Genomic DNA, 12,005 nt, shown 5'->3' with positions numbered 1-12,005 from the left:
GTGAGATAGCTCTTCATGCTCTCCGATAGTCAGCTTTAGCAGTCTGAATGTCCGGATCGAAAGCATGTTTGTTTCGACCGGTAAACCTTCTCGAAGTGGCCAGGGTGTTAATAAAAGGACGTAATAGATCAGAATAGTGTGTAGGGTGGTTCAGCTGAGCATGATATTCCACACTATTTCCAAATGAAAGCAGGGATGAAAGATTCCAGCGCACTCGAGATCCAGCCGAATTGGCAAGTAGTTTGGTGGGAAGATAGTGTGTTTCTTCCACGAAAATGGACCACTAAATCTTTAGAGAAAGTAAATTATGATCACTATGAGTTAGGTTAGTGATGGTAAGACTGTCTATGTGTTGGAACAGTTTAGCATTCACGTAAATGTAATCAATAATGCTTGAGCTAGAGCCACAATGCTAAGTGCTTTGAGGAGGCAGGTCGCCCGGAACAGCACCATATACCATATGGAAGTTGCGCTGCATCATGAACGAGGACCACATCGATGTGGCTTGATTGGATCGGGCTTGGTTCCAACAATCAAGATTAATGTCACCGAGGACAATTGTATGTGAAATATGTGGGGTTTGTAAAATCATGTCATGGATGGATGCCAAACCATCATAAAAAGATTTGTCGGTTTGTCCAAGGGGATTGCGGTAAATATTGACTAACGCAATGGTGAAGGTACGATGGATGATTTTCACTAATTGGATGTGGGCTTGGACAGATGCCCATGGTAGAACAGAGAGGCCCATCTGTGAGCTAACTGCGGCTAGCAGACAAGAAGAGGGTCTGCCCTTCCTGGGTAAAGCCGGAAGCAGAGTAAGGTCAAATCCATCCCATACAGGAGGAGTTAACAACCAAGTTTCCTGTAGGGCTATGACATGATGGTTAAGAGAAAGAGTGGACATGGAAGTGTGTAAGTGAGCATGGCCCCGAGTATTCCAACTAGCAAGGTTCAAGGATGATGAAGATAAGGTAGTTGGTGGTTAAGACGAGCAGGTCAAAGAAGATGTCGGACAGTTAGGAAATTTGTTCCCCGAGCCTTGATAGATATTCACTTTCGGCTTTGAGGTAGATGTCAAGTGCGAGGAAGATTCTGGATCTAGAGCTAGAAGAAAACCCAATTCGAACAGTTGCATTTTGCAACACCAGATTGAGTTCCAGACCACAGCCGAAGGAATGCGAAGCCTGACCACAGAAGAGCAAGTTTCAGATACAAATTCTATCTGATCTATATCATGGGTGGTAATATCATGCAGGTCCTCGATGTCTCCAAATATGTTCAAAACACTTGAATGATTTAGATCATATTTGGGAAAGTTACCATTTCGACATTTAAGAATGAAAGAGTGGGACAGAGGTCGTGAAGATAATGATGGTTTAGAGAAGGTCTTAGTGGTCGAGCTTGGGGTAGACCATTTTGACGATGGAGCCTCTGGGATCGTTCTAAGACAAGAGCGTAAGGTGTTTTCTTCATCTTGCATTGTGAGCACTGCCGAGCTTTGTGTGGATGGCTCAGAGTCCTCATGACCCCTCTGCATTAGGCCTACTCGCGAGGGTAGATAAGCATCAACACTGGCTTTTAGGTCAGATAATGCAGAAGCAGCAGGAGAAGGTGTCGGAGGAAAGGTTGAAGCAGAAGAAGGCCAGAAAGTAACATGCTTTTTGATCGGAGGAGCAACCTGCGCGCTTTTAGTTTGTGTTTGCATGACAGGAGTTGAGACAGACATTCTGGAAGATGATGAGAGTGAAAGATCTGTAGGCATCTGCAGATTGCACAAGCGTGAGGCTAAGTAAGCGTCAATACTTGCTTTGTAATCAAAACGAGCATCTGTGGTAATAGGGAGGGTAGGAGCAATTGGTCAATTGAGGAAGATCTGAGAAGGGTTAGTTGTAATTGTGACGATGGTGTCAGAGCAACTGACTGGTGTGGTAGCTCGTAGTGTTCGATGGATTTAACCAACTGACTAAGTGGGGAGAGAGACACTGGATGAGTGACTGAGAGCAAAGAAACTGAGCTTGAAGTAGAGACTGGGGGCTCCATATTGGTAGGAGCAAGAGAGGGTTGCAGTTGACGGACCACAGACGGTATGATGGAGGGCGCGGTGAGTGTGGAGGACTGCCCTAAGGCTTTGAAAAAGGCTGTGAGGGTATGTTTGGAGTGTTTTGAGGCAGTCAGGTTTTTGGTTTTCTTGATTGCCGGACGAGTTCTTCGGTTTAATGGCTTAACAATGGGAATCACATTTGGACCCGTAGTGGCTGCAGAAGAGGAATCTGAAGCAGATTGTTTGGAAAAGAGAGACAAAGAGGGCATTTAAGAAGGGATGTCTGAAGTTGAAGTTGGCGTTGGAGTTGGGATAAGAGCTGGTTCAGAAGGCAAGAAAGAAGCAGGTATGGGCTCAGGTGTGGGGATGTGAAGACTGGGTAAGGATGGGGCAGTGGAGAGAGACTCAGGAGCAACGGCAGAATGGATTAGTAGTAAATGAGCAGAGACACTGGGGGCGTCCTGAGAAATTGGTACTAATAGCAAGGGAGGAGCAACAATTCTAAAACTAGCCTACCTACCTTTCCATGCTCTTCCCACCCTAGCATCTTAACCAGAAACTTTAGATTAAGAGCCCGCAGCATGAAACATTTGCATACTGACTACAACCCTGCCAATTCGACCACTGACTCAATCAAGTTAGCCCATACCCATTTGCACGACCTACCTATACCACCTGAAAAATCTTCCCAAAAAGACAAACTCATTAAAGCAGCCTTGGTGAATGCTAGGTCTCTTCCTGCCCATGCTCTCGACATCGCTGACTTTATATCTGACGAAAAGCTCGATCTCCTCGCAGTCACGGAAACTTGGCTTAATGCTGCTTCCGGTCCATCTCTGGCCCTTGCTATACCTCATGATTATGCTATTATTAGATGCGACAGAAACACCACTCAAACGAAGGGAGGTGGACTCGCCATCATATTCAGAAATACATTCGACATCAAAGTCATCCAGGATGCTCAAATCCCCTCTGCTGAATCCTTGTCTATTAAGCTACCTCTATCACCTAACCACACAGCAACTTTGCACCTTATTTACCGACCACCAGGTCCCATCTCCTCCTTTATAGAGGACATTGCATCACTCATAACCACAGATACCAAACCCAACTCTCAAACGATCTTACTTGGGGACTTTAATCTTGGTTTTAACGACCCTAAGAACACTAACGCCCATGACCTAGCTAACACCTTATCGGATTTGGGTCACACGCACATTATTCACGAGCCCACTCATATCAAAGGCAGAACACTGGACTGGATCACTCACCTCAATTGCTCTATTGACCTTCTATCCAATGACCCATGCATTTGGTCGGATCATCACATAATAACCTTCTCTATCAAAGCCAATACACCTCACCTGGCACCTATCATCGCCCCAGCCACCAGCACGAGAAATAAGAAAGATATTACACCTGACAAACTCTTACCCATACTACTCCCCATACTGAACAATATCGACTCAGAGGCTGACCCCACAGTCTCAGTGGATATCTACAACCAGGCTATACTTAAAGCACTGAACACCATTGCCTCCCTAAAACTGCGGAAACACAAACCACAGCGTCACCTTAACACTTGGTTCACGCCGCAGCTAAGAGAATTACGCAAAGCTAAGAGAACCGCAGAGTCACATTGGAAAAAACATCCAACAGCATCCAATAAGACTGAGCTAACCCTAGCCTCCTCTAGTTACAAAGAAGCCATCTTTATTGCTAAAAAGGACACATACAACAAAAGGATTACACAAGCGGAATCCAACACAAAGGAACTCTTTAAGATTTTGAAAGAACTAGAATCCCCCATTGCCCCCATAGACAAATGTGTTACAGATGCACTATGGTGTAGTAATATTCAGAAGGCTTTATTAGATAAAATAGCTCGCCTACAATCTAAAATCAACGCAAAAAAATCCCTGCTACTTGCTGACCCGGACTACAAACAATTACCTAACAAATCACCTACCTTTAAGTCAACTTGTAAACCTTTCAGCTTCTCACCCGTCTCAATCTGGGAAGTAGAAAACATCATCAGGAAACTTAAACCTTCAAATTGCCAAGGTGATGCCTGCCCTGCCCCGATCATCAAAGCTGCTGCGCACGACCTAGCACCATTCATAACCAACCTCATCAATGCCTCCTTCAAAACTGGAGTAGTGCCTGATAACCTAAAAGATGCATGGGTCATCCCACTCCTTAAAAAACCTACTCTTGATCCAGCCAACCCGTCTAACTATAGACCGATAACAACTGTACCTTTCTTATTAAAAATACTGGATAGAGCAGCCTATTTACAAATACAGGCCTACTTAGAATCAAACAATCTCCTAGGACTTAGGCAGTCAGGTTTCCGACCGAGACACGGTATGGAAACTGCATTAATAGATCTCACTACACAGATCCAAATCCTGAAAGACAATGGTAAACTTGCACTCCTCTTATTGCTTGATCTGTCAGCAGCTTTTGACCTGGTCAACCATCAAACACTCTGTCACCACTTGAAAACTGCAGCACACTTCTCAGACGCAGCCACGGGCTGGATCAGTTCCTTCTTGGCGAACAGAACCATGAGGGTCGTCTCTCCCACTGATTCTGCTGAACCTTTACCAGTACCCTGTGGAGTCCCGCAAGGCTCTTGCGTGTCCCCGACACTCTATAATATATTCACAAAGCCCCTCTTTGATATCCTTGACTATCTGGGTGTCACGTAAACCAATTACGCGGACGACACCCAGATACTCATTGCTATCTCGGGGAACTATGAAACAGACAGCAAAACCCTTAACAAAATTTACTCAGTAATTCAAGCATGGATGGCACATCATGGACTCTGTCTCAATGACAAAAAAACCGAGTTGATCATCCTTGGCACTCACGCCAAACTCAAAAATCTCAATCCCGCATTTAAATCCTTCACCATAGATGGCAATCTCATCCCCGTGTCAAATAACACCAAAACCCTTGGGGTTTACATCGATGCCACCTTATCCTTCTCCAAACAAACTAATGCAGTAGCATCATCAGCCGCTTACACCTGCAAGCTGATCACTGCATGTAGGCCGTTCATCTCCTCACCCAATTGCATTACTCTTGCCAGAGCATTAGTCCTATCCAAGATAGACTATTGTAATGCCCTTTACTTAGGCACTAGCTACAAAAATATCAACAAACTGCAAGTAATTCAAAATAATGCCATCAGAGCTGCCCTCAACATCCCCAAAAAGATGCACATCTCGGACACCAGATGCAAACTACGTTGGCTTCCAGTCAAGCACAGAATATCCCTTAAAACTCTGGCCCTTACACATAAAGCCAGGGCCAACCTTGCACCAGCCTACCTCACCAACCAACTTACACCTCACACTTCTTCAAGACCACTTAGAGCAGCACAAGCTAACACTATGTCCATACCGAGATTTAAACTTCATAACTCGGGTGGTGCTAGCTTCCCTGTACAAGCCTCTAAATTATGGAACACAATACCTGCGCTTTTGCGAGCAGAACCTCATTTAACCTATTTAAACATAACACAAAGTGTTGGCTTCACAGCATGGACTCTATGACAGCCTAACCGCCTGATCCCAGCATGATCTACTGTCACTGGCACACTTTTGTAATTAATGTACTTATACTAGACTATGTATATATGCATTTGCATGACTAAGTTTGTACCCACCTGTAACTGCAATGTAACGTAACCCTTATTGACTGCTTTCAATTGCAAATGTAACCAGATCTAATTTATGCGCCCGTATGCCCCTGGGCCTGGCTGCGCTTTATAAATAAATACAAATACAAATAGGTCCAATTATACCTGGAATGGAGGGAAGATGACTGGTCACAGGAACAATGCAGCAATCCAGGGATGGTTGATTGAGTTCTTGCACATGCTCAACAATAGTATCAGGTTGATTGATAGACCGTATTTGTGAGTGGATTGAGGGGGAATTGGTAGTGGATGGAGAACCGTGTGCATGTGGCCATTTGGCTAGATCTTCGAACAAAGCAGATTGGTTCGAAGGTTTGTGATCTATGGTATCAGAAAGTTTGGTCATGGTTGAGATTGCAAGGTTGATAGAAGTGAGGGCAGCTTGAATGAATGCAAGTTGTTGGGGCAATGCAACGGAAGATGGTGTATATGGGGCTCTGGGAGTGGGCATGGCGAATGAATCAATGAGCGAAGATGAACAGATGGCTGAGGAGTGGATGGAAATCTCAAAATGAATTTCTTCGTTAGTTTCATCAGACTGAGGAAATGGATGTCGGACTCGAAGAAGCATGAATGGAAATATCTGAAGCATCAGGCTGCAAGGAAGGAAATTTGATTGGTGAGAGAACAGTTCCTTTATGTGGGGGCTGGGAATGGGGGTTGACTGAATTGAGCATTGTAATGTCAGACAATGGGTGAGTGTTCATGTGCACCTGCGGGGATTGATGAGCAACTGGAGAATTATTGACGGTGGAAGAGTGGGCAATAGGCTTAGGGGGTTTTGAGATTGAAGGGTGACTCAAGATCAGCATTTGAGATGCTTCGCTGAGTACTGCCGGGAAGGGAAATTTAGCAGGCAATTTAGCAGGCATTATTGGACCAATAGTGCTAGGTGCTAATAAGGGAGTCAGCGCAATGGCTGAGAGGAATCTTGGAGATTGGACTGGCACTTGGTGACAAGTGAGGTTGAGGAGAGCACAAGCATTATTAGGCATGTTTGTGGTAAATTTGTAGGTGAAAAACACCATTCAGCAATTATCACAAGGGCAAACAATATTAGCAGTGCTAAAAGTGGGACAATAGCCTTAAGAAATGCAGCAGCAAGTTTTGCTGATTGGGCAAATGACAAAAGTAATTGAAAAAAAATAAAACAATAAAGAATAATAGCAAATAATACAAAAATCAAAATCAGAAAAGCAGTAAATATCAAGTATAAACAAGCAGTTCATAAGTAAGAAGCAGTAAAGAGTGAAATAAATATATCAAACAGACCACAATCGCAGACCGCAGCTAAGCAGTACTTGCCCGTGTGCGTACGCGATGTGCGCACGCACGAGCAATATGTAGATAGCAAGCTACCATAGGCTAAAAGCGAGAGCCAATCCCTGCAAAACTAAGGTGGGTTTGTGAATGGTAGTGTCAATCACTGTAAGTACAATGGAAACCGCTGAAAGTACGTTGAATGAGCGCTGAAATAGAAAGAAGGGTCAGCGTCAGTATGAGTCACTGGATCCGTGTCAGATACTGGGTAGTGGAGGTCACACAATTTCGCCTTTCTTTTGATGAGTGCAGGTCCAGAACAATCCAACAGCGTGGCAGAGAGACAAGCGGGAAAGTGGTACTTCAGCCTGTACTTGCCTGACGATTGGCTATTCAAGGTCACATATTTGGTGTTCAATTCCAACAGCGTTCGGAACCAGGAATCATGAGCAATTACAGCATAGACAATGAGACTAATCAATGAGACATGGGAGCAGAGTCTGCGCTTCTGAACTCCTTTATTAACAGCCGAAAAGGGCGCCCGAGGCGGTAACCCCGCCTCTTCCACCCGGCATGGGGCGCAGCCCACTACAAATATGCAACAAAAGAAATGGGACTTAATTACCAAACAAACAATGTCATTGACATAGAAAAGGGGACGCAACATCTCCCCGCCACTTAAAGAAGAAGTGGACTCTAGTTCATTTCTACAATCCATCGAGTGGGCTGGTGTATGGTCCGTCTCGACGGGCTTCGCCTTGACGTCACTGTCCGGTTTTTTGACGTGTCACTGTCACTGTTGTCAGCGTCTCTTTCTTCCACTTGGTATTCCGATTCCACGTCTGACGATTCGTAGTTGTTCTGGGCCAACTCTCCAGGAGGTTCAGTGTTCCCTTCAAAAGTCTTAAAGAATGATGATTTTCTCGGGATTGTTCCACACGGTTTGGCTGCAGTTATCATGGACCCGTTGGTGTGGGTCACGGTCATGGGTTCAGGTCTGAACGCGGGTGTGTCCTTGGTGTTTTGGTCTTGTCGTACTAACACCACGTCACCCACTTGAATGCGGCAAGGTTTGGCTTGTCTCCTTTGATCCGTGTATGTTTGGTCTTCTCCTTGCTCACCCTGTCTCTTGTTCTGGCATCATCAATGATGGTTGAGGGTGGACGGATGCGGTGGTTGTGGGGAAGTTGTGTCCGTATAATGTGGCCAAACATTAGAGTGGAAGGACACTCACCTGTGGTACTGTGTGGGGTGTTACGATACTCTCTTAGTAACGTGCAGATGGCCTGCATGAATGACCCATTGGTGATGGAACACACTTGCAGTGTCCTTTTGAGGCTGCTCATGAATTTCTCAGCCATTCCATTGGCTTGCGGCCACAATGGTGTTATTGTCCTGTGTTGGAACCCGAGATGTTCTGCAAACATTGCGAAATCATGGCCACTGAATGGCGGCCCATTGTCTGATTTTACAGTTGAGGGTATTCCATAGTCGGCGAATGTCTTGTCCAGTGCAGGTATTACGGCCTGTGCGCTGGTTGAGTGTATGAGATGTACCTCCGGGAAGAGTGGCATCTCGTCCACGATTACGAACGCATACTTTCCATTAGCTAAAGGTCCGAACATGTCGACTGCTACCTCGTCCCACACTTGCAGGGGCATTTCTGATAGCTGGAGTGGTGCTGGCAATGTTCTCAGGGCTACTGCTTGACATGTGAGGCATTTGCCTAGGAGTCTTTCCACCTGCTCATCCATTTTCGGAAACCAAACCTTGGTCTTCAGTTGTCTTTTTGTGGATACTATTCCACAATGACCTACGTGAGCTATGCCCAGTATTTGTTTTTGTAGACTGGAAGGGATTACAAGCCGGTTTTCTTTGAGAAGCAACCCTTCCGGGGACACTGACAGTGTGTGTTGCACCAGCTTGAATGTTCAAAATTGTGCTTCCTCTTGGGCAGATAGGCCCGAGGTGTGCCGATCCGTCACATGCCACTGGCCCGATTGCACGCACTCTTTAGTGGTTAGCAATAGTTTGTCAGTGTCGGTGGCTTCTATGAGTTGAGTTGTTGGAGACGTGCTTCGGGAGCGCGTTGTTGACCAGGAAATTAACATATTGATTTGCTTTTGTGGACTGTCTTTCCTCTTGTGCTGGCAGGGGGTACCTCTATAAGAAGTCTGCAGGGTTGTTGTCTTTCCCTGATCGATGAATGATGGTGAATCCGAGTATTCTTGTAACCTCAGACCCCATCGGGCAATGCGGAGTGGCATTTTGGCGGTGGGTTTTCCATAGATCGTGGTTAGGGCCTGGTGATCCATGACAACAGTGAATGGACGCTCGTATAGAAAGAGATGATAATGCTCGCACGCCCATACAACTGCAAAACTTTCCTTTTCAGGTTGGGAGTAGGCACACTCTGCAGAGGACAAGCTTCAGCTTGCATAGGCTACTATGCGTTTTGGTGAGTTTGGTGATTCTCCAGGTCTGGATTGAGCTAGTATAGCGCCCAGACCTACTGGACTGGCGTCCACTGTGAGTTCAGTGTCATATGCAGGGTCGTAGTACGCCATGCACGAGGCGGATGATATTCGCCGTTTGATTTCTTGAAAGGCCTCCTCGCATTCTGTCGTCCACTTGAAATCTCGATCTTTTCATGTGAGGAGTCTTAGTGGTGTGCTCACTGACGCAAAATCTTGAATGTATCTGGTACAATAGCTAGCCATCCCTAGGAACGAGCGTATGGCTGATGGGGAGGTGGGAGTGGGGGCATCCCGGATCTGGGCGCATGCCTTTGTTTGAAAATATGTGTCCAAAGAGTTTTTGTGTGGTTCTGCTGATCTCGCACTTCTCCGGATTGAGTGGTAAGATGGGCATTTTCTAATGCCATGCAGACTCTTCGTAGAGTGTCATCATGACTTTCTTGTGAGGTACCGAAGATGATAATATCATTGCTATAGTTCAGACAGTGAGGGATGTGTTTGATTATTTGTATTTTGTTCTGGAAAATTTCGGCAGCTGACGACACTCCAAAGCTTAACCTCTTGGATCTGAAAAGTCCCAGATGAGTTGAAAATGTGGTGATGTATCTTGATGAAGGATGGAGTTCAAGTTGATAACCTTTGTTTAGATCAAGCTTCGAGAAGATTGTGGCTCCGTGTAGAAGGTGCATCATGTCTGTCATGCGTGGTGCTAAGTGTCGTTCCCTTTCAATGGCCACATTTGGGGCACGCATGTCTACACAGATGCGTATGCTCGACGTGCTGTCTTTCTTTGGTACGGGTACTATTGGCGAGACCCATGGCGTTGGGCCAGACGCTGGCTCGATGATGTCCTGTTGTAGCAGCGAATGTATTTCATCTTCCACTTGTCGTTGTATATTGAGGGGAATTCCCTGATAGTATTGAGCTATGGGGGGGGTGAGTGGGTTGATGTGTAGCTTGAGTTGTCTGTCTTTTAGACGGCCTAGCCCTTTGAATAAAGATGGGAACATCTTTTGAATCATGTCTTTCGCGCTGGAGGTGTGGGCAGACTTGATTTGGTACATGATGCCGATTTGTCCCATTTGTATGGCCGTAAGGAAACTTAGAATGCTTCCTCCGGGTACCTCTCCTTTGATTACATACATTTGCACTTTCTAGCTTTGTTCTTTGTATTGGCACTTAGCGGTAAGCATCCCTTTGCAGTTTAGCGGTTTATTGGACCCGTACGGGTATATCAATCCCTAAACGAGGGACCAGGAATCATGAGCAATTACAGCATAGACAATGATACTAATCAATGAGACGCGGGAGCGGAGTCGGTGCTTCTGAACTCCTTTATTAACAGCTGAAAACTGGCACCCGAGGTGGTAATCCCGCCTCTTCCCCCCGGCGTGGGGGCGCAGCCCACTACAAATATGCAACAATAGAAATGGGACTTAATTCCCAAACAAATAAAATGCAGCAGCAAGTTTTGCTGATTGAGCAAATGACAAAAGTAATTGAAAAAAAAAAGAATAGAAAATAATGCAAAAATCTGAATCAGAAAAGCAGTTAATATCAAGTATAAACAAGCAGATCATAAGTAAGAAGCAGTAAACAGTGAAATAAATATATCAAACAGACCGCAATCGGAGACCGCAGCTAAGCGGGAAAGCAGTACTTGAGCCGGTACTTGCCCGTGTGCACACGCGCGAGCAATATGTAGCTAGCAAGCTACCATAGGTAAAAGCGTGAGCCAAACCCTGCAAAACTAAGGCGGGTTTGTGAATGGTAGTGTCAATCACTGTAAGTACAATGGAAACCGCTGAAAGTACGTTGAATGAGTGCTGGAATAGAAAGAAGGGTCAGCGTCAGTATGAGTCACTGGATCCATGTCAGATACTGGGTAGTGGAGGTCACACAATTTCACCTTTCTTTTGATGAGTGCAGGTCCAGAACAATCCAACAGCGTAGCAGAGAGACAAGCGGGAAAGTGGTACTTGCCTGAAGATTGGCTATTCAAGGTCACATGTTTGGAAAGACCAATAACTCTAAGCACTACAAAAAAAGCAAAATTTATGAAGATTGTAGTTTATTTGTATTTGTTATGCTTATTGTTTAAAGATGCTGCAAGAAGTAAAGTCGAGTGTCAAGCATGATCCTTTGCCTCCGTGTCTTTCTGTAACCTGGGTTGAAAATTTGAATTTTCCTTACTTTTGTGCTGTGAAATAACACTGGTCAAAACCATGCTATTACTTCGTCGAGTTCAGAGAAACCATCTATACCTCCATTTTACAAATTCACCAGCTACAAGTTCTGGATACCGTAGTGGGTGTGTTGGCGTGGGTAGCCCGTTACGATGCAAGTTAGGTATTACTACCTTCTTTGACCACATAATACGTTTTTGATAGTTTGCCCACAACTGCCGCCACGCTGGATATTTTCTTGGCTTTGACCCATCTTGGCTTTGACCCATATAAGGAGAGATCAGGATAAAACGGAATAAAAAGGAAAGGGAAAACCACGGAAGACT

This window comes from Ambystoma mexicanum, chromosome 11 (assembly GCF_040938575.1).
Source record: "Ambystoma mexicanum isolate Mex_15411 chromosome 11, UKY_AmexF1_1, whole genome shotgun sequence".
Taxonomy (NCBI): domain Eukaryota; kingdom Metazoa; phylum Chordata; class Amphibia; order Caudata; family Ambystomatidae; genus Ambystoma; species Ambystoma mexicanum.
Note: the sequence above shows the minus strand (reverse complement) of the source record.